We start from the raw sequence: 22,021 nt of genomic DNA on the forward strand, positions 1-22,021 counted from the left end.
AATGAATGTACAAATGCGCTTTACACAATTGGTGTATGTATGGATTGTGCTAAGAGTTGTATGAGCCCCTCACAAAACAATTAAAAAAAGAAATATATACATACACATTGTAATTACATGCAGCATTAATACAATGTTGCACCTTATAATTTGCTGTTATTCTCATGCCAACTCCAAAGGAAAATAAAGATTAAATTTATAACAATACTGATAATAAAAGACAATAATACTGGGGTGGGAAAAGATCCTTCTAGAAATGCAGTGAAGTCCTTACTTTGCTGAAGACACTTGTTCATCCGTAGTGACTCTCCCTCATCCTCCTCTCTCCCTTAGGTTCCCTGAACATGGTACTTCCTTTCAACCTGAGACCGCACATAGGCTGGTCTTCATTTAAACCAGTGGTTCTCCACCTTCCTAATGCCACAACCCTTTCATACAGTTCCTTGTGTTGTGGTGGCTCCCCAACCATAAAACTATTTTTGTTGCTACTTCATAACTGTAATTTTGCTACTGTTATCAATCGGGCGACCCCTGTGAAAGGGTCCTTCGACCCCCAAAAGGGTCGAGACCCACAGGTTGAGAACCGCTGGTTTAAACCCACCTCCAATTTCGTTGTCTGATAAACCATCCCTCTTCCTTCAAGACTCACTCATATCATTAAATTCCCTTGCCTGAGATTACTCCTTTCAGGTAGGAGCCCTGGTGGCATAGTGGTTACCCAATTGGGCTGCCAACTGCAAGGCCAGCAGTTCGAAACCACAAGCTGCTCCCCTGGAGAAAGATGACGCTTTCTACTCCCATAAAAAGGCACAGTCTGGGAAGCCCACAGGGACGGTTCTACCCTGTCCTACAGAGTCCCTGTGAGTCAGCATCCACTCGATGCAAGGAGTTTGGTTGGGTTTGGGTTTAATTGTCAGGGTCCCTGGGTGGTACAAACACTATGGGGGAAAAATACTTCACAGTAAAAGAATCTACACGAAATCAACCAAACGCGGCTTTTGTCAATCATTTCACCATCAGACTTTTGGGGGTACATTCACCAATATATGTTGATTTGAAGGGGCGGGGGCACGCAGTGTGTGGAGGTGGTGGTTAGCATTTGTAAATCCGCGCATTCCAGTCGTTTCTGACTCAGAGCGACCCTACAGGGCAGGGCAGAACTGCCCCGATGGGGGTTCCAAATCGGTGCCGTTGTACGGGTGTAGAAAGCCTCGCATTTCTCCTGCAGCGTGCCTGGTGGTTTTCAAACGGCTGACCTTTGATTAGCTGCCCAATGCAGAGCCCAGCTGAGGCAGTTCTAGTCTGTCCCATAGTGTCCCCCCCGAGTTAGAATCGGCTGTGGGCTACCCTACAAGTGGTGGTCACCGGCTGGACTCCAACCCTAGACTGTGATCCTTTGAGGCACGGTGACCCTGATGCAGGCTCCACTTACCCGGTCTCCGCAGGGAGTCGAGGAACCGCTGGTCCGTGGGGTGAGCTGGGGCTCGGCGTCCTGCTAATACCTCTGCTCCCTGGACTGTGAAACAGCAGAGATAACACGGTTGAGGCTCTGAGATCGCACGTGAGGAGCATGCACTCACTGGAATGGATAACCTAGAAGGACACACAGCACGTGGCTCTCATCACCCCCGTAGGTGCTCAGGGTCAAGGGAAAGCGAGATAACCAGACGGTACCTGACATTCCCACTGGCCTGCATATACACAGAGACAGCCGGCCACTTCCTTTAGTCAATTCTGCAGGACTGAAAAATTTTTAAATGGACCATGAAGTCAATTGACTCAGGGACCCTATAGGACAGAGTAGAACTGTCCCTGTGAGACACTTTGGGGGATAGGGCTGCTCCCATTCACGTTAGCTTGAGCACATTCGGGATGGGGTGGGGGAGAGGGTGAGGGGTCTCAGTGACAAGGGGCAGAAGGTGGATGTATCTACAGTCCGGGTTTGGACAGGCGCTACGGATTCAGCTCTCCCACTTGTAGCTGGGGGATCTTGATGCCCCTCTCTGAGCCTCCTCTTCCTTATCTGATATGGGTCTAACATTACTTGCGTCTTAGGGATGGAAGGGGCCCTGGTGGCTTAGTGGGCTACACGTTGGGCCACTAAGTGCAAGGTCAGCAGTTCGAAATCACCAGCTGCTCCCAACAGAGAAAAATGGGGCTTTCAACTCCCGTGAAGAGCTACAGTCTCCTAAATCCACAGGGGCAGTTCTATTTTGTCTTACAGGATTGCTATGAGTGGAGATGAGGCTTTCGACTCCCATAGTTATAGTGTTGGAAACCCAGGCATGGGGGCAGTTCTGCTCTGTCCTGTATGGTCACTAAAAGCTGGAGTCCACTCAATGACCGTAAGGGACAGTGTGACAACAAACAAGATGACAGATACGGAGCCCTGGGGGCTAGCACAGAGCGGATACTCACTGAAGGACAGCTGTGACCACAGCCTTCATTTGAAAACCTTTCTAAGGAGGCACATTAAAGAGTGGGGTTTTTTGGATAAATCCCCAAACACACAAAATCGTTTAAAGCACTGTGTGCTGTTCGTTTTAAATGTTTGCTTTGTTTTCCCCCCGTCTGGTTGGCTTTTCTTCCCAAAAGAAACTCCAGCAGAGCCTGTTTGAGGCGAAGTCGATTCTGACTCATAACGACCCCTCGTGGCACAGACCAGAAGTGGTGACGGAACCTGTATGAGGTCAAGTCGATTCTGACTCATAACGACCCCTCGTGGCACAGACCAGAAGTGGTGACGGGCTCAACTTCTAGCCTAAAGTCGGTGGTTCTTCGTACCGACACCCAGGCTCCCTGGGAGACAAGATTGGCAAGCCGCTTCTGAAGCCGGACAAAGCTGTCTTCTGCCCACCTGGGGTCGCCATGAGATAGGACCAACCCAAAAGCAACTCACAAGGACAATTTTTTTTTTAACAAAAGCAGTTTAAGCACATGCTATTGGTGCCCCTCTGTTGTTTCCCATATGTATATAGATGACAGGTCATAATGACAATGATTGGGCTTTATTTTAAGTACATGCATTTGATTAACTCGAGTCTGGATTGCAGGAGCTGCTATTTAAGACCCTTACTCTTGTGCCCCCTCCCAAGGACCACACCAACTACACAACCTCACACCAGGCAAGAAAAGCCTGACTTTCGTGCACGGACAGTTGCTGGGAGCTCTGCGAACGCCCACAACCCAACGCTGCAATCGGTAGTTCCAAAGTTCCCCTCAGCTCACCGGCCGAATTAACTCAGGCTGAGCTGCTGATTAACATACACAGTGCTTGAGGGAACTTCGACCCACAGCAACTTGGCATCTCACTTGCCTCTTAATTCTAACCTGTGTCACGAGGGTGGTTTCAAGGGTAATAAAGGCCCAGGCTGTTTGCTTACAGCAAACCGGAGGTGGTGCTGTGTCATTCTGCCGGCTGGGGCCATGCTGTCCCCCAGCGTCTGCGCAAAAGAAGTCTGCAGCCCACAAATCCGGGAATCCATTTCCAAACTTAAAAGCACCTACATTCTACCTGGCATTTGAAGGAAATGTCCGTTGTTAAAGAACTGGGGGTGAATGTCGCCCCCAGAGCAAAGTGCAGATCACGTGTGCAGCGGGTGCATGCACTGATCTGTCCAAATCCTGCATGGTAAGCCACTGGCTCTGTCACATGGGTTTCAGGTGTCCCTGTATTGGCTTAAGGAGGAGCCCAGGTGGTACAGTGGCTAAGACCCACAAGGTCAGCAGTTTGAAACCACCAGAGGCTCCATGGGAGAAGGACGGGGCATTTTGCTCCAGTAAAGAATTACAGTCTCAGAAACCCAGGGGCAGCTGTGCCCTGGCCTATAGGTAGTGATGCTTATTGAGCGTTTGAGTGTTGTAGTGACTTATGATAGGACCCGCCACAGGAGGAAGCCCCAGTACTTGAGAGTTCTGCTCTCTTCCCCACTCCAAACCCCCTACCTTACGTCTAAACTCCTGTCTCAGTCTTCTGCGTCTAATGTTCTTCTGACTAGTCCGTTGGGTGGATTCTGATTCCTGGCGAGTAGTGACAATCCCCCTTGTTCTGCTCACCATTGGATTTGGGGGCCGTCGTTTCTAACGGGGGACCCTCATTAATGATCCTACAAATTTATTTTGGGCCAACACTATCATCCGTAACCCAAAGCCCACTGCCACCGAATCTATGCTGACTCACAGAGACTGTGTAAGGGCAGGGCTGAGCTGCCCCTGTGAGTTTCCGAGACCGTACGTCTTTCCAGGAGTAGAAAGCCCCGTCTTTCTCTGCTGATGACGGAAGTGCTGCTGACGAGGAGGACCGCGGCCCAACTCGAAACCACTCCACGGGGATTTGGGCGCCGATGCGGTCCCTTGTCTGGGTTTGGATCTTGGTATTTACTACCCTTGGATCCCTACATCCTTTTCTCATTTTGTCTGTCTAAAGAATAGCTAAAGACATTTGTGTTACTTGTTCTTTGTCACCAATCATGATGTTCTGTCCCTTTGACACGTGAACCCTAGCCACACCAGGAAACAAAGTTCAGGCAGCCATGCTGACGGGGAAATCTGATGCTGTAGATGCGGGCATGAGTGATGAAAATGGTTTGTGGGCTTTCCTGTCTACCCTCCCTCTCTCAGGAATCAGAGGGTAGCCCTTCAATCCCCCTCGGTGTGTGCCGCACCTCTGGGCCTGTGGCAAAACCCACTGCCATCAAGTCAACTTACATTCACATGGATCCTGCAGAGAGCTTTGAAGATTGTAAATCTTTACGGGAGCAAACAGCCCCATTTTTACCCCCATGGAACAGCTAGTGGGTATGAACCACTGTCCTGTGGCTAGCACCCCAACACCTAACCTGTAACGACACCTTTAATATCGCCCACCCCCTCTTTCCCTAGTCCAGTACTCTTCTGCAAAGGGAGCTCAGGAGAGATTGGTTAAACAGGTGGAGAGGTGAGTATTTTGACTAGGGTTGTGTGGCACAGTGGCTACTCATTGGGCTGCTAACCACAAGATTAGTGGTTTGAAACCACCAGCTGCTCCTCAGAAGAAAGAGGAGGATTTCTACTCCCATAAAGAGTTAGTCTCAGAAACCCACAGGGGCAGTTCTAGCCTATCCTATAGGGTCGCTATGAGTCAGCATCCAGTGAGTTGAGGGTGCTCATGGGTAGGTGAATGCCCCATGCATTCATTAAAGATCATCACTTAAAATACACCCAGTACACTTAAATTCAACCTCGATGAAAGCCAAATAAAGAAAGATAGGAGGGCTGTGTGGAGAGGAATCTGAAGGGAAACTAGGTGTTTTTTTTCTCTGATCTTGGATTTTATTGTTGATAATTCTTTTTTTTTTAATCTTTTTATTGGGGCTCATACAATTCATCACAATCCATACATACATCAATTGTGTAAAGCACACATACATTTGTTGCCCTCATCATTCTCAAAATTTGCTTTCCGCTTGGGTTCCTGGAATCAGCTCATTTTCCTTTTTCCCCCTCCCTCCCCACTCCCCCCTCCCTTCTGAATCCTCAATAATTTATACATTACTATTATATCTTATCTTACACTGCCCAGCGTCTCCCTTCACCCACCCTTCCGTTGCCCCTCCCCCAGAGAGGAGGTTATATGTAGATCCTTGTGATCGATTTCCCTTCTACCGCCCCTTCCCTCCCAGTATCACCACTCTCACCGCTGGTCCTGAGGGGTTCATCTGTCCTGGATTACCTGCGTTTCCAGTTCCCACCTGTACCGCTGTGCATCCTCTGGTCTAACCAGGTTTGCAAGGTAGAATTGGGGTCATGGTAGTTGGGGGGAGGAAGTGTTTAAGAACTAGAGGAAGGTTGTGGGTTTCGTTATTGCTACACTGAACCCTGAGTGACTCATCTCCTCCCCACGAGACTAGGTCTTTATATTCCAACTCCAAGGGGAAAATTCATTTTCCTGAAAGAACGTGCCTTAAAACCTTTGTTTTCCAAAGCACCCTCTCTTTACATGGGAAAAAGCAGGCTAGGAAGGCAAGAGAGCATCTTTATGCAGGGAAAAAATACATACATACAGTAATGCAGCAGCCAGGGCCCTCAGGACCCGCGTGCAGGACAGCACTCCCCGGCTGCAGGTGATCGAACAGCCGCCCTCTGGCGGGCGGGGGAGATACTTCATCTGCGCTCCTAGTCAGACAGCAGACACTCTGCGCCTGCGCGCACGGATTTCCCAAGGTCGCATGGATTTCCCAAGGTCGGGCTGCGTGGGAGTGCTTGCCGGTCTCCACGGGAGGGGGCGGGCGGCACACTGTGAACCCGGCCACAAGCCGGATTTGAGAAACCGTTGTCACGAAAGAAGGTGGTCAAATGCAAAGAATGGTTCCCGTCGCTGGCTGGATGTGAAAGAACTCCTGCTGGCGGCGTTCCCTTCTGCCCCACAGGATGAGTATCGATTAGCGGCTAGTCCGAGGGAGCTTCAGGAAGTTTGGTAGGACACCACTCCATTATCCGTCGGCTCCCACTAATTTTCTGGGGCGCAAGACACCCCCACCCCCACCAGTGGGACGTATCGTCACATCAGTGCAAAGGAACGCCCAAATGGCAGTGCCAACACCACCACCGTCTGAGAACAGGATTCAATGACTAGTCCCAAAGGCAGAAGGCGACACACACACACATACACACCGAGAGACAGACACACATACACACCGAGACAGACACACACACACATACCGAGACAGACACACATACACCGAGAGACAGACACACACACACCGAGACAGACACACACACACATACCGAGACAGACACACATACACCGAGAGACAGACACACACACACCGAGAGACAGACACACACACACACCGAGAGACAGACACACACACACACACCGAGACACACACACCAGGAGGGACACACAGACACACACACACACACCGAGACACACACACCAGGAGGGACACACAGACACACACACACATATACACACACACCGAGAGACAGACACACACACTGAGAGACAGACAGACACACACACACACACACACACACACACACACACACGAGACACACACCCGGAGGGACACACAGACACACACATACACACTGAAGAACAAGAGACACACACACACCAAGGGACGGACATAGACAGACAGACACACACACACACACACACACACACACACACACGGAGGCCGCACAGAAGTGGAGGAACTCGACTAGGGAGCACCTGGGGGAGGGAGGGAGGGAGGGAGGGAAGGAGGTGCCTACGAGGATCAAATCTCACAATCTTTTCAAAAGTTGCACCAGAAAGAGAAGATTAAGACGATTACACAACGAAGCAGTCACGGAGCGCACCGGCAAGTCTCCCCTTGGCCACCGGTACTTACACACATTGAGACCTCGGGGTGGGGTAGGAGTGGGGGCTCTAAAGAATATGATACACCTTTTTTAAAAAGCTGTGTTTCTGCTGTGGAGATGGATCGTTCCCTTTCAATTCATGTTGCTCGGACCCTGCAGTATCAGGCTGGGCAAGCACCCCCCAGAGCCCCCCCCCCAATGGCCACTGAGCCCAGTCATCTAGAAGACTGAATTTTGTCATTTTTTAAGTCTCTAGTGGTTTCTCCTCACTATTGAAGTAAAATCTAGCGTCTTTCCCACGGAGCCTCTCGGGCCTCCCACACCCAGGACTTGGCTCGGGTTTCCTCTCGGATGTCATTACCCACCTCTCCCACCCACCCAAACCTCCAGGTCTGACCCTTTCACCACACACACTGCAGCGAGCTCCTTCCCACTCAGAGCAGCCCTCTGGAGCAGCGGTTCTCAACCTGTGGGTCAAGCGACCCTTTCACAGGCGTCGCCGGATTCATAACAGTAGCAAAATGACAGTAATGAAGAAGCAGTGAAAATAATTTTATGGTTGGGGGGGTCACCACAACATGAGAAACTGTATCAAAGGGTCACGGCTTTAGGAAGGTTGAGAACCACTGCTGTAAAGGGTTTCAAGACTATACATCTTATGGGAACTGACAGCCTCATATTTCTCCCATGGAGCAGTCAGTGGATTTGAACCGCTGACCTTGCAGTGGGCACCCAATGCTTAACCTATGGTGCCATCAGGACGCCTTGCTCCCTGAACGGAACCTCTCCTGGTTTTAGCACTAGGTGTGCCTGTGTTTTTCTTTCCCAGCCCTCCTCGGGTGGCTCTCTCTGCTCACTGGTCCCGGCTCCATGCAGTCTTCCCTGGCTCCACTTTCAAAGCAGAACCTCTTTCTCAGATTGACAGGAGGTGAAAGCCCACGGTCAGTGTTGTCAGTGAATGAGCTGGTTGGAGACACCCTGGAAGGGCATTGCACCGGCCGCGGTGAGGCAGGATGGGAGGCTTGCGGTGTGCCATGGGTCTACAGACGGTAGACTAGTGTGTGTTTAGATATGTGTAGGAAAACACAGTCCAGGAAGGAAAAGAATGTTTGAAGACTGATCATAGTAGCAATTGTACAGAGTTGCTTGTTGTGACTGAACTATGGAATGATATGTGTATTAATCCCAATTTACAATAAAAATATATTTTTTTAAAATAGAGTCCTGGTGGCATAATGGATTAAGACGGGATCCTAACCACAAAGTCAGCAGTTCAAACTCACCAGCCGCTCTGTAGGAGAAAAATGATTTCGGATCCTGTAAAGATTTACAACTTCAGAAACCCAAAGGCAGTTCTGCTCTGCCCCGTAGGGGGCTCTTTGAGTCAGAATCAACTCACTCAATGGCCGAGAGTTGGAGTGCGAAGATCCAAAGGCGTTTTAAATTGTGTTAGCACTTTTGTTTCTATCCGCTAAACAAATTACTAGACACTGCTTCATTTGGGCCATCAGCATTCTTCTCTCACCAAGAATGCTTGCTGCAGGTTGGCTGCATTGCCAGCTGTAAGTCCGATCATCACTTCCTCAGGGCAGCCTTCCTCCGAGCGCCCCAAAACAAACCTTCTCCTCCTCCTATGCCTCTCATCGCGTCTTCTCGCGCAGTCACCCTATAGGACAGAGTAGAACTGCCCCTGTGGGTTTCCAAGACTGTAACTCTTTACAGCAGCTAAAAGCCTCAAATGGCTCCTGCAAAGTAGCCAGTGGGTTCAAACTGCTGACCTTGCAGTAACCACTACCGGACTCCACAGCAGTGAGTGTGAGTGAAAGCCTATCTCCTTTGATGTTCGCCTTGTAGCCACACCTCCTTAAGTGTTTTCCCTGCCACCGTCATTGTGGCCCGTGCTTTATCTGGTGTGTTTGTGCATTGATGCTTATACTTCAATGACGGTGTGCCCCGGATGAATGAGTCTTGAATTTCTCAAGAGAGCCAGTGCTTGGCCCTCAGGCAGACACAGAGCCTCTGGGTTGTGAAAGAGCTCATTACCTGAGCTCCTCTGCGGGCATTTCATCACACACTGCTCGGGGTCATGGTATCTGCTCTTGCTTGTGCATTACGGCTTAATTTTATTCTTACCTAACTTTTAACCCGTGGGATAAATTTCTTTTCTTCCTCTCCAGATTACAAATGTAGTAAACAAAACTGCCTGGAGTTTTTACTTGTGCTATTCGGGGCCTATCTGTTTGATTCTGTTGCTTCATTTCATCCTCCACCCAGGGTTTGTTTTGTTTTTTCCCCTACCCTTGGCAAGACTGAGGCTCAGATCAGACCTCTGACTCTCCTGACCCCGAGTCTGCCGTTCTCTCCTTCGGATGGTGGCGCCTCACTGAAACAGGTTCAGCAATCATGTCTAACCGTTCTTCCGTTTCATTTTGCGCTACCCCGATCAGTCCCCATTTAGTCAGGCAGTTGTTGGTTGAGTGCCCGACTCCATGCTAGACTCAGTGGCTAACAGGGCTGACCTTGAATCGGCTTTGGCCAGGTTAAACTGTAAAAAAAGAAATCCACTACCATCAAGTCAATTCCGACTCATTGTGACCCTAGATAGAGTCCCGGGAGTTGTACATTTTTATGAGAGCAGCCAGCCTCATCTTGCTCCACTGGAGCAGCTGCTGGGTTTAAACCAGCAACCTTGCAGCTCACAGTCCAACCCAGACACACACCAGGACTCTGTTGTACCCATGTTAAAAGACTATAACATGCTGCAGAGCATATTACACAAGTATAATAGGTTACCATGACAGAGAACATTTTTTCCTGATACCTTTTATTTTACATTAGTCTTAATAAATAACCTTCATTACTTCAACATAATCATGTATCTAAAGATCATTTGACTACATGAACATGTTGAACATGTTTTACACTCCTCACCCAACCCCCCCATAATAAAGCTACTTTGTTTTATTTATGTATTGTCATTACATAGACTGTGTCTCACTCTGAGTGATGGCTGTTTCTTCAGAGCCTACCAAGCCAAGCTAGACTAGACGCTAGGAGAAGGCAGGGTCTTTGCCTGCCTCGTTCACGTGCCTGACTTGTAAGTAGGAACCAGCCGCTGCAGAGCCGATTCTGATTCTCAGGGGCCCCACGTGTGGCCTCCGTGCAGCCTCCAGTGGCTGGTTCTTTTCATAAGCAAATCACCAGGACTTTCTTCTGAGGCACCGCTAGCTCGGTTCCAGCTAGCAGGTCCTCAACTCAAGGTAGCAGTTGACCAGGTCGCCTTGGAAGAAGCGTGGCCAGAGTGCTCCTCAGAGGCAAGAGTGGGTAGACTGTCTCACATACTTGAGACACGTCAGGAGAGCCCAGGGCCTGGAGAAGGACCTCACACTGGGTAAAGGAGAGGGTGGCGAAAAAGAGGAATGCCCTCGAGCTCCATCGATGGACGTGGTGGGGGCAGCAGAGATGGCGCTGGACCAGGCGGTGTTGCATTGTTGTGCGCAGGGCCGCTATGGGACTGAGCCTGCTCCGCGGCCCCAACACCAACAGTACTATGGGATGAGTGCTCGAGGCCCGTGGTAGTTCCATCATCTGGTGTCAATTTGAGAGTGAAGGGGTGGAGTCAGGTCTGTCAGTGGGGCTACAGAGCCTATGAAGCCTCCGTGGGGGCGTGACCTTCTCCTCAGAATTCTGGGAATTGCTCCATTTCCTCCTTGGCCGTAGGAGACCCTTGTCACTCTGCTCCTGTCCTTGGAGACTCTACTGACAAGGCTGACTCCCCGCAAGACATCCCTGAGGAGAAGCCACGTGCACCTACCCTGATGCAGCCAGAACCCTGGACCTGGAGAAGCCACATGGAGACCTCCGGCAACGCTGAGATGCTTCCAATGCCGCTGGATCGCTAAGACTTCCCACACACTGGCCTGTGATCTTCCTGCATTCGGCGTCATTGCATGTGTTTCTTGAGTCTGAAGAGGACTTTATAGATTGGTCTCGGACATATGGGCTAACATGGGCTTATGAACTGGATGTGGACTGGGGTGTTTTCTCAATATTCAACTGCTCTTGTATTTAAAGCTCTTTCCTACACCCACATGAGTGTCTGTCAATTTGTTTCTCTAGTCTACCCAGGCCAACACAAGGCCGCTATTCCTTCTATAAGAACCAACCAGGCCTCCCGGGATGTGAGTCAGTGAGTCATCACTTCACTAACTAAGCAAATCAACTGCATTTCTGCCCAAAGCCCTGAAGAGCCGGGCAGTGACGAGTGAGCAGATCGGAAGCCAACACTGGAGAGAAAAACAGACTAAGAAAAAAAGAGAAACCCCACTGAGTACAAACCCTCGGAGGGTTTCTAAGCCTGTCCGTCTTTCCAGAAGCAGACAGCCTCCTCCTCCCCTCGCTGAGCAGGACTGTGCCAACCTTGCAGTTGCTCGGGCCCACGCCTGACCACCGCCCACCAGAGCCCCTTGCCTACAGGCGAGCTTCAGAATGTTAAGCTGCGTGAGCAGCATCCAGGCAGGTAGGCTGAGGGGTATTTAAACAGAGAACACAGCTTCTCACTCTGCCCAGACAGACGGGCAGCCAGCGGGCTCTCAGAGCATGTCTTGGTGCAGCAAAGTTCTTTTACGCTTCACCAAGTCCCTCAAGGCCCCGCCCATGTCGGGAAGACTAGTTAGCGCAAGCGGAGGTCTGCTGTCTTGCTGAGTCAGGCCCTCTAGCCGAGGGTAGCAAGCACACTGCTTCCTGATTTCTCAATTCCTCTTTCCTGCCGGTGGCACAGAACAGACCGTACGCCTGACTCCCAGCACACAAGCACCCGATGAAGAAAGGGCTCGGTGTCCCCGCAAAGCAGGATTTGAAGCAGCTTTTAATGATGCCACTTACTTGGAGTTGCTTTGCGGGGAGACAGTCCAACATCTCATGACCCCTGTGAGACTGATCCCCACGCTGGTCTCCTTTGGGGAGAAGATCGACTTCCTTAGGACAGTATTAGGTTGATTAGCATGGAGGCCTGTGAACCATTCACTCCTAACTCCACATGCACCGGTCTCATTCCCACTGCCACTGCCACCCCTGGCCCCACCTCTTGTGAAGCTGACAGCCTCACAGTAAAAACCAGACCTCACTCAGACTCCTACCGATCCCTCAGGACACAGCAGACCTGTTCCCGTGGGTTTCCGAGGCTGTAAATCTTTACGGGAGCTGACAGCCTCATCTTTCTCCCATGGAGCGACGGATGGGTTCGAACTGCTGGCTCGACGGCTAGCAGTTCACCGAGGGCCCCACTAGAAGAACACTGTAGTCAAAACACACCCGAACCACTCAGCGTTTTCACAAGTTTCAGCCATTTTCCTAACAGGGCCAATGACTGGTTTCCCCACTGTGCCTCCTGTGGAATCGGAACCCAGCGATGGAAAATGGGCAGACAAGTCCTAAGAGCTCACTGAAGGTGAGATGTACAGAGCTGGCCCCTTGGGACTCTGTCTCCCAGCTGTCTGCACTTTCCCAGGGCTCGGAGAGTCAGGAGTGCGGTTTCAGATGGCCAGGACTTTCTTCCTGCTCGCAAATGACCAACAGAGCACAAATGGCGCTTGCCAAGCTGAAGTAAAAAGCAAGCAAACAAAATACTCAGATGGACTGGAGCTTAAAGTACCTCCACCTCCTCCCTGCTCCTTCCAGTGTGGCCGCCATAGGCCTGCACTGTTCTGCCAGACTCCCAGGTAAGCATCAGACCGGCACACCTCAAGTCAGTGGTTCAAATCCACCAGCCACTCTGTGGAACAAGGATGAGGCTGTCTGCTCCCAAACAGACTCACAGTTTTGGAAGCCCTGTGGAGCGGTTGCGCCCTATCGTGCCGGGTCGCTGCCAATCATCAACTCCACGCAGCGACTGTCTGTCTGTATCCTCTTTGTGGACCACATACCAACTAACACATAAATCCTGGCCCGTTTTTCTTCTATTATTTGCCAGATTGTGAGCACTGGCTATGTGCTGGATGGAGCCCTAGTGGCAAAGCGTTGCACTTCTAACAGGCAGACCAGAGGCTCAAAGCCAACAGCTGCTCAGAGGGAGAAAGATGAGGCTGTCTGTTCCAGTAAAGATTTCCAAACCAAACCAAACTCACTACCATCCCGCCTCGTAGTGACCACCCTATAGGACAGGGCGGAAGGTCCCTGCGAGTTTCCAAGACTGTAACTGTGGACGGGAGTAGAAAGCCTCATCTTTCTCTTTCGGAGCGGCTGGTGTTTCCAAACTGCTGGCTTCGAGGGTCGCAGCCCAATGGGTAGCCACTACAGTGTTGGAACGCCTACCTGGGGTTGCGATGACTTAAAATGGACAGAGGGTGGGTGGCGGGTGGATGTGCCAGATGGGAGTCCCTGAGTGGTAAAACTGATTAAAAACTCACTACCACATGTGGTCAGACCCCCCAGAGATGCCTTCAGCACCAAGGTTTGGCCAGCCCCTCTGGCCAGTCACGGCCTTCATGGAGCGGGTGCTCTACTCGACAACACTCGGGGTCTCCCAGTCAGCACGGGTGCAAGGCCGCCTGCTATGAGTTGGTTGGTTGGTTGTACGCGCCAGACGTGGTGATTGCCCTGCCCGGTTCTAGTCCTCCCAATAAACAAAGTCCAAACGGTGAAACCCATGCCCTGGCTTCAAGGAAACGGTGACTCTGGTCATCTGATTAAAAGGATGCTGCTGGGCCTTAAACCCACTGTCCTTAAGTTAAGGAATCTTTGCCCGAGAAGATCAGAAATCTGTCAGCCAGCCAGCCAGCCAGGTGACACCTAGCCAGCCCTGTTAATGCACGGCCCCCTCAGTGACCTGGAAACCCACTCCTTCCATCTACAACGCACCCAATTATCTATTTTCAACCTTTCTCAAACCAAGGGGCACGAGGGGTCGCCTTAAAGACGAGTGCTGAAATGGTGGCAGGTTGTGCCCTTGGCACAGTGAATTACCCCCGGGGAACAAGCTCTGAGAGGGCATCTGCAAGATGCACGGGATTTGAAAATAGCTTCAATGCAAACTTAACAGAAGGAGAGCACCTGTCACGGAGAACAGAGGGAAAGGAGCCGCTGAAGGAACAGATAGGCTCAGGGGGGATCAACGTGAAGAAATGTGACAGGGGGAGGGGTGCCCCCTCCCCCTAGAACATTCAGGAGAGTGGACGGTGCCCACTGGGGGCCGCTCGGAAGCCACGGGCTTCCTGCCCCACAGACTCGGGCATCAACTCGAAGCGGCTACAGGTGGTGCCAGACTAAGGCGAGGAGGCTTCAGGCTTCCTCTCGCCCGCAGCTCCACTTCCCTGCTTCTTCTGAACACAGATGATCTTCCCACAGGCCCTCCCAGCCCACCCCAAAACGTCACGTCCAAGTCGATTCCAGCTCCTACCACCCCAGGGACAGAGCAAGACAGCCTCAGCGTCTCTTGGCCGTCATCTTAATAGGCAACCACCCCCGGCCCTCCTCGGCCTGGGCTCGGGTGGGAAGGGTTGATACACAGGCAGGTCTCTAACAGCCCAAACCTCTGTAAGACCAAAGTCTGTCCGAAGGAGAACTGGAACAGGGCGGTGGTAAGGCTGCACGCTGTCAACGAAGGAGCCTTCGTTGTGGTGGTGGTGGTATTAGGTGTCACCAGTCCGTTCTGACCCACAGCAACCCTCAACAGCACAGGAGGCTACACTACCCGGGGTCCTGTGCCATCCTCACCCTCGCTTCCATGCTGCGCTTTTACAGAAAATGCAAGGCAGCCCCGCTGAGTTTCTGGGGAGTGAAACCTCGGAGAGACGGAATTCCGTGGGCTGCTGGGTTTTCCAGCTCTTTCTCCTGGGGAACCAGTCAAAAACCAAACCAGGCTCACCGCTACGGAGGCCATTCCAACCCACCTCGGCCCTCTCAGGGGGAACAGAACTGTCCCTAGAGTTCCCAAGGCTATTCATCTTCCAGGAGCCGACAGCCTCGTTTTTCTTCCTCAGAGCAGCTGCTGGGCTCGAACTGTTGGCTTTGCAGTGAGCGGCCCAACGCATGACCCACACCCCACAAGGTGCATGTGAACTACCCTCCTTTTAGTTAACGGCCAACCATTGTAGCCAACTAGTAAGCGGGAACGTCAAAAAGTTCACGGAGAAATGTCACTACCTGTCCATTTCCATTTTTCCACACACTTTTTTAAAAAGCCCCTTGTAGTAATAGAGGGCCAGCTGTGTGCTAGCCATTCCCCTAAATCTTCTGTTCCCTGGATTTCCTAGTGACATGACCTCCCCTCCTGCTGCCTCTCCCAGCAACCATTAGCTGCCCTGATCACACAGGCCTCCAACCCACCAGGGCAACCTCATGCCCAGTGGAAAGAGACCCACCAAGCTCGTAATGCCTGCCCATCAAGACGGGTGTGAGTCACAAAGTTTTCAGTGGCTGGCGTTGGACACACATTGCCAGGGCTTTCTTCTGACTCCACCGTTGTCTGGAAGCTCTGCTGAAACCTGCTCAGTCTCACAGCACCACACAAGCCTCCAGCGGCTGTGTCTGCAGTGCCCTGGCAAGGAATCAAGCCCTGTAACTCAACCCAGCTACTGAGTCGGTGCCACTCACAGAGGCCCTAGAGGACAGGGGAGGACGGCCCCTGTGAGTTCCCGAGACTGTAACTCTTTACAGGAGTAAAAAGTCCTATCTTTCTCCCGGGGAGCTGCTGGTGATTTCAAACTGCTGACCTTGCAGTTAGGAGTCCAACTCGTAACCAAGACTCCTTCCAACCCCGTAGAAGGCAACCATTCTATCACTGAACCCCCAGCGCCCCGCCATGGCAGCAAAGCACCCCTCCTGACCCGGACATGACAGCAGTGTTTCTCAGCCGAGCTCGAGAGCAAGATAAATACCCGATCCCTGGGCCTCACCCTGGACTTTCTACGCCAGCACTGCCAAAGAAGGGATCTACAAATCTCTTTTTGAACAGCACGGCAATAATTCTTATCATCGGGTAATTCTCTTATCTCCTTGGGAGTAGAAACATAGTGTGTGTGTGTGTGTGTGTGTGTGTGTGTGTGTGTGTGTGTTAAGCATCGACCTGCTAAGCTAACCGTAAGGCCAGGGTGCAAACCCGCCAGCCGGTCCATGGTAGAAAGATGGGGCTGTCTGCCCCAGAAAAGGTTTAGCACCTCGGAAACCCGAGGGCACCACCCGAGTCTGTTGTGTGGTGTAGCGAGGGGTCAGAATCCACTCGATGGCAGTGGGTTCCGTTTGGGTCTGGGTGAGGGCCCAATCAGAGACAATACAGTAAATGCAGTATGATACGCTAGGGATTTTGTGTGTTTGTTTGTTGTTGAGGCTTTGGAGAAAGGCTAGCATGACTATTTGCTAAGTCAAAGGTCGCTTCCTCATTCTTTTCCAGATCCTGTCAAAGTGAATTCACCGAGAACCCCTAGTGGGGCTTGGTGCGCAGAAGATGAGCGAATGCTAGCCAACCCAACAAGCACGGACATACTGAAAGGTGGACACCACCCTCAGCCCAGCACTGTGAGTGGTTGGGCATTCAATGCTCCATTCGAAAGGCTGACCTGGCTCCTTGCAGGCCAAAGCCTGAGAAACATCCTTATGGCTACACTGCATCACTCCTTATGGGAGACAGCGGGCACGCACACACACACACACACACCCCAGCCCATCGATGGCCATGCACTAGAAGCAAAAGCACTCTTTCACTGACAATACATTTTTCAACATTGAGCATTAATGGTTTCCAGACACAGGGCTGCTCAGAGGCAGAGTCTCTGTAGAAGCGCCATCAGCCAGGGAGGATTTCTCTCAGGGGTGAGTTGTATTTAGTGGGGCTTGATGATGTCCCAAGTGCCATAGCCCCAAGAAGGTCAAGTCCACTGGCAAGGCAGAATATACACAGTTGGAAATTATCCAGAATGAATGGATCCATGTGTGACATCCAACTGAGCCCCTCTCTCCTTGCTAATGTCAAAAGCACAGAGCCTTCTCTGAGCTCTGCTCCCCTCCACGGAGCCGAATCAAGTTAGTCTGCTGGCTTCTCCAAAGGCATTCAGACGGTGGACTCCGGTGGCCCGGGTTGCTTTCCTAACAACAAATCGATTATGAAATGGCAGTAAAACAAAATACCCGCTACCACGGAGTCCATTCAGACTCGGGACCCCGCAGGACGGAGTGGAGCTGCCACTGTGGGTTGCCAAGGCTGTGGATTTTCACTAGAACAGTAGGTCTCCTCTTTCTCCCTCAGAGCAGCTCGTGAGTTCGAACTGCTGATCTTCTGGTTAGCAGCCCAATGCGTAACCCCCCACACCACCAGGACTGGAAAGGCTGTACAATGGCCCAAGGCTTTGTGAGTGTGTGCAATGCTCCCGCAGGATTTCCCAGGGGCCGACATCCTGGGATCGTGCCTTTTGAGGGCCGTGAAGTCACTTAAGAGTTCTGTTCGTCCCCTTTGGATACGAAGACCCATTGTGACTTGCCTAGTCAGTGGCCGGTCAGGCCATAGCCGAGGCCCCTTCCGCCAGGCAGGGAGTGGGGGGGGCGGGGGCGGAGAAGGGGGCACTTACGCTGAGGTCCCAGCGGGCTTGCTCTCTGGGCTTGCCTTTCGGAGACTGTTAGGAAAATTACTTCTCAAATATCCCCCGTACATCCACCAGGGGGCACATTTACTGCTGTCACTGCCTCGTGTCCGGGAAGAGGTCCACAGGAGGGGTGTCCCCTCTAAGTGTACCCTATTGTAAATTATGTGCCAATGAAGCTGTTAAAAAGTAAAAAAAAAAAAAAAAATTAAAGAATATGTCCCTTCTAAGGACGTTTTTCACATTGCAGTTCTGGGTGAAGGGGCCCTGGTGGCGCAGTGAATTAAATGCTGGCCATGTTACCTGCCAAGTTACGTTCGGCTCCTGGAAAGGATGACTGCGTTGGAAACCCCGGGGGGCAGTTCTCCTCTGTGGGGTCGCTAAGATATGGATCAATGCTTTGGCAGTGAGTATGAAGAGTTTTGGGAAGGGTGGCCACTTGACTTGAAGTCTGGCCGGTGGATGGAGAGGACTTTGACGGGCCTGGCCCATAGAAATGTCTCGCTCTGGGCAGTTTCCTCACAGGGCTGGCTGGGGTCCCGCTCTCAGATAACCCTGGACACCCTTCATAGGAAATGGCAAAGCTGCGCTCTGAACTGTCAGATCTCACAAAGATGCCCGCCTATCTGCATACAAGATGCCCTCTGGTGCAACAGGCTGTGGACCAAAAGGTTGGTGGTTCAAACCCACCCAGGGGCATATAGATTACAGCCTAGGAAATCCTACAGGGCAGTTCTACTCTGCTGTACAAGATTGCTGTTAATTGGAATTATCGACCAGACAGACATCAATCAGCAGCTATGCTCTACGCCTCTACCTAAGGAAGAAATACACCTCTATTGGGTATGCCACTGATCTGAACTCTGGAGCTCTCTATGTGACTGCACTCGTATGCTCCGGGGGCTGGACAATGAAGGAGGAAAACCAGAGAACAATCGGTGCATTCAAGTGACGGTGTGGGTCAAAAATATTCCAAGTAGCATGGTCTGCCAGAAGAACAAACAGATGTTTGGGAAGAAGTCAAGCCAGAACGCTTCTTAGAATCAAGGATGGTAAGACTTTGACGTACTTTGGACATATCAGGAGAGACTCGTCCTTGGCAAAGGACATCATGCTCAGCAAAATAGAAGGTCGGTGGAAATGAGGAAGATTCTCCACGTGATGGATTGACCTTTAACGGCTATGGCGACGGCACAAGACAGGGGCGTGTTTTGTTGGGTTGTACATAAATAGGGTCACTGTGAGTTGGAACCGGCTTGATGACCCCTCACAGCAGCGTTATGGCTGTCCTTTGTAACAACAAGAAAACTCTGAAGATGTGAGAAGTGTGGCTTTCGCATGGGCCATACAAACAGCAGAGGTGAGCCATCTGTTGGTTTACCATTAGGCATGAAGTGACAGGAGGGCTAAATAGGCTGGGCAAGATAGGCTCCCTGCAGCAACCATTTGGTGAGACTACCAAATCCTCTATTAGCCCTTTAGACGTGGCACTCTTCATTCCCTAGTTTATAGGTCAGGCAACGAATTCCGTATCCTTCTGCTGCGCATGACTTGATCCCAGATGGCATTTTCATTAATGAGCGGTAAGGCCATGTTCTCATTCATCCTGAGCTCCCACACTGATGATGCTAAGCCATCCTCAGCATGCAGCGGCCAGGTCTACAGGGCTACCAGGAAGGCACTGACACACAAACATGACCAAGAACAGGGACCCCAGAGGTGCCCCCTTTGGGAAGAGCAATAACCCTTTCATTGCTGGGCAGGCTCAGAAGATCCTGGGGAAGTACTGTCGGGGGGAAAGAGCCAGACTAGTAGTGTTTGGGGGGTCACCTGGGAGATTTACGACCGCTACTATTCACCAAAGGAGCCTGAGTGGAATAGGGTTAGGCTGCTAACCACAAGGGCAGCAGTTCAAAACCACCAGCTGCTCCAAGGGAGAAGGATGAGTCTAAAAGATTTACAGCCACAGAAACCCGAAGAGCAAGTTCTGCCTTGTCTTCCCGGGTGGCTGAGAGAAGTGACTCGATGGCAATGGGTTTGGTTTGCTGAGCTCGGGATGAAAGCCTTGGAAACAGAGTCGCCATCCATCTTCCTTCTGCGACTACTCGCCTGTACCAGCTTCAGGAATGCATCACTTCCATCCTCTGAGCCTCAGTTTCTTCACCTGAGAAGCACCTGCCGGGTGGACTGCCCCGTGTCGGGGCTTAGCCAATGCTGGTCTCCAGACAGTAAACTCAGGGCCAACCCAGGCCACCAAGCGCGAAAAAACCAAACGCACTGCCCTGGCAGAGCAGAGAAGAAACGCGTAGAGCAGGGAGGGGCAGCAGGAGAAAACGAAAAGCAAAGAGGAGGCTGCTGCCCCCCCCTCCCGCCGCCCCCCCCCCCCATCTGGAGAATTCCTTCCGGGGGAAGCCAGCAGCCCCGGTGGCGGGACCCAGCCTGGGAAGCCAGACCTTGGGGTTCCATCTAGTTGGGTGCTCACTGTTTTATGAATTTTAAACTCATTTTATTGGGGGTTCATACTGCTCTTAACAGAATCCATCCATCCATCCATTGTGTCAAGCACATTTATTGCCATCATCGTTTGCAAAAACATTTTCTTTCTACTTGATCCCTTGGTATCAGCTCATTTTTCCCTCTCTCCCTCATCAACCCTTGATAACTTATAAATTATTATTTTTTCATGTCTTACACTGACCGATATCTCCCTTCACCCACTTTTCTGTTGTCAGTCTCCCAGGAACGGGGTTACATGTAGATCATTGTGATTGGTTCCCCTTTTTCCCCCCACCTTACCCTTCCCCTCCTAGTATCGCTACTCTTATTATTGGTCCTGAGGGGTTTATCTGTCCTGTGTTGCCGGCTCTTATCTGTATCAGTGTATATGCTCTGGTCTAGCTAGATTTGTAAGGTAGAATTGGGGTCATGATAGTGGGGGGCGGGGGGAGAAACATAAAAGAACTAGAGGAAAGTTTTGTTTCATCAGTGCTATACTGCACCCTGACTGGCTTGTCTCTTCCTTGTGACCCTTCTGTTTAAGGGAATGTCCAGTTGTCTACAGATGGATTTTGGGTCTCCACTCCACGCTCCCCCTCATTCACATTGATTTGATTTTTTGTTTGGGGGCTCCTGTTGGCATCAGTTACCTGCCAGAATCTCGGTTGGAAACCGGACTGAGGGAGCCAGTTCAGAGGCCAAGATCATCAGCTGATTCTCAGGATGAGAAAGGGCGGTGGGCGTACTAGGTACAGCCCAATCATCTCAGTTCAAATCCCAGCTCTGTTGAGTGCTGGCTGGGCCTCCTCGGTGAGCCCTCCAAGGAAGAATGCCTTGCCTCCCATGGACCACACACAGACCATAAACAAGTTGGCATCAGGTTGGTCAGAACCAGTAGTGATCCCAGAGTGTCCAAAGGGGTTTTCCACTGGATGTTTTTTCAGAAATAGATTTCCAGCCCTCTTCCCAGGTGCCTCTGAACAGATTCCAACATCGCATCTTAGGGTTAGCAGCCCACTGTCTTAGCCCCTGCACCACCCAGTCTAGAACAGTCTAGAACAGCGGTTCTCAACCTTCCCGATGCTGCCACCCTTTCATACAGTACAGTTCCTCGTGTGGTGGTGACCCCCCACCCAACCATTACTTTCGTTGCTACTTCATAACTGTAATTTTGCTTCTGTTATGAATCGGGTGACCTCTGTGAAAGGGCCATTTGACCCCCATCCCAAAGGGGTGGTGACCCCACAGGTTGAGAACCGTTGGTCTAGAATGATGTAATACTCCGGATTACGAGTATTGATCGGTGGCCTCGTGCAATGGGCATGGCGTCTAAATGATTTCCTGACAGGTGCGAGATGTTCAGAAAGGTATTGAAGGAGTGAACCTCGAGTTATCGACGAGGAGAAGGGGTTGGACTACAGTTCTATTTATTGAGTACGTCTACAATGCACACGGTGCATTCCTTCATTTAATAGTCACTCATATAGCAATAGTTTAGAAGTAATATTTCCACTGACTAATACTTCAGAAAGATTCCAGGATGTGTCCATTAACCGGAGGTGGAAACTGTTTCCTTGTGTGTAACTCTAGATCACAAATCAAGGGTGGGATCCGCCAGGGCTTCCAGG

At 51.2% G+C, this 22,021-nt stretch overlaps 1 protein-coding gene across 5 annotated transcripts in view; it reads right to left on the bottom strand.

Moving 5' to 3' along the window:
• The window catches only part of RBM47 (RNA binding motif protein 47), a 176,937-nt gene that overhangs the window by 101,682 nt on the left and 53,234 nt on the right, over positions 1 to 22,021 (bottom strand). For all 5 annotated transcript variants that reach the window (XM_045284170.1, XM_045284169.1, XM_045284171.1 and 2 more), the window contains one exon: positions 1,433 to 1,516. The gene's annotated coding sequence lies outside the window, so the exon portion shown is untranslated. The remainder of the gene's footprint in view (positions 1 to 1,432; positions 1,517 to 22,021) is intronic.

The sequence above is a fragment of the Echinops telfairi genome, unplaced genomic scaffold (assembly GCF_000313985.2).
Source record: "Echinops telfairi isolate 266 unplaced genomic scaffold, ASM31398v2 ScPeMD7_7468;HRSCAF=8506_0, whole genome shotgun sequence".
Lineage (NCBI taxonomy): Eukaryota > Metazoa > Chordata > Mammalia > Afrosoricida > Tenrecidae > Echinops > Echinops telfairi.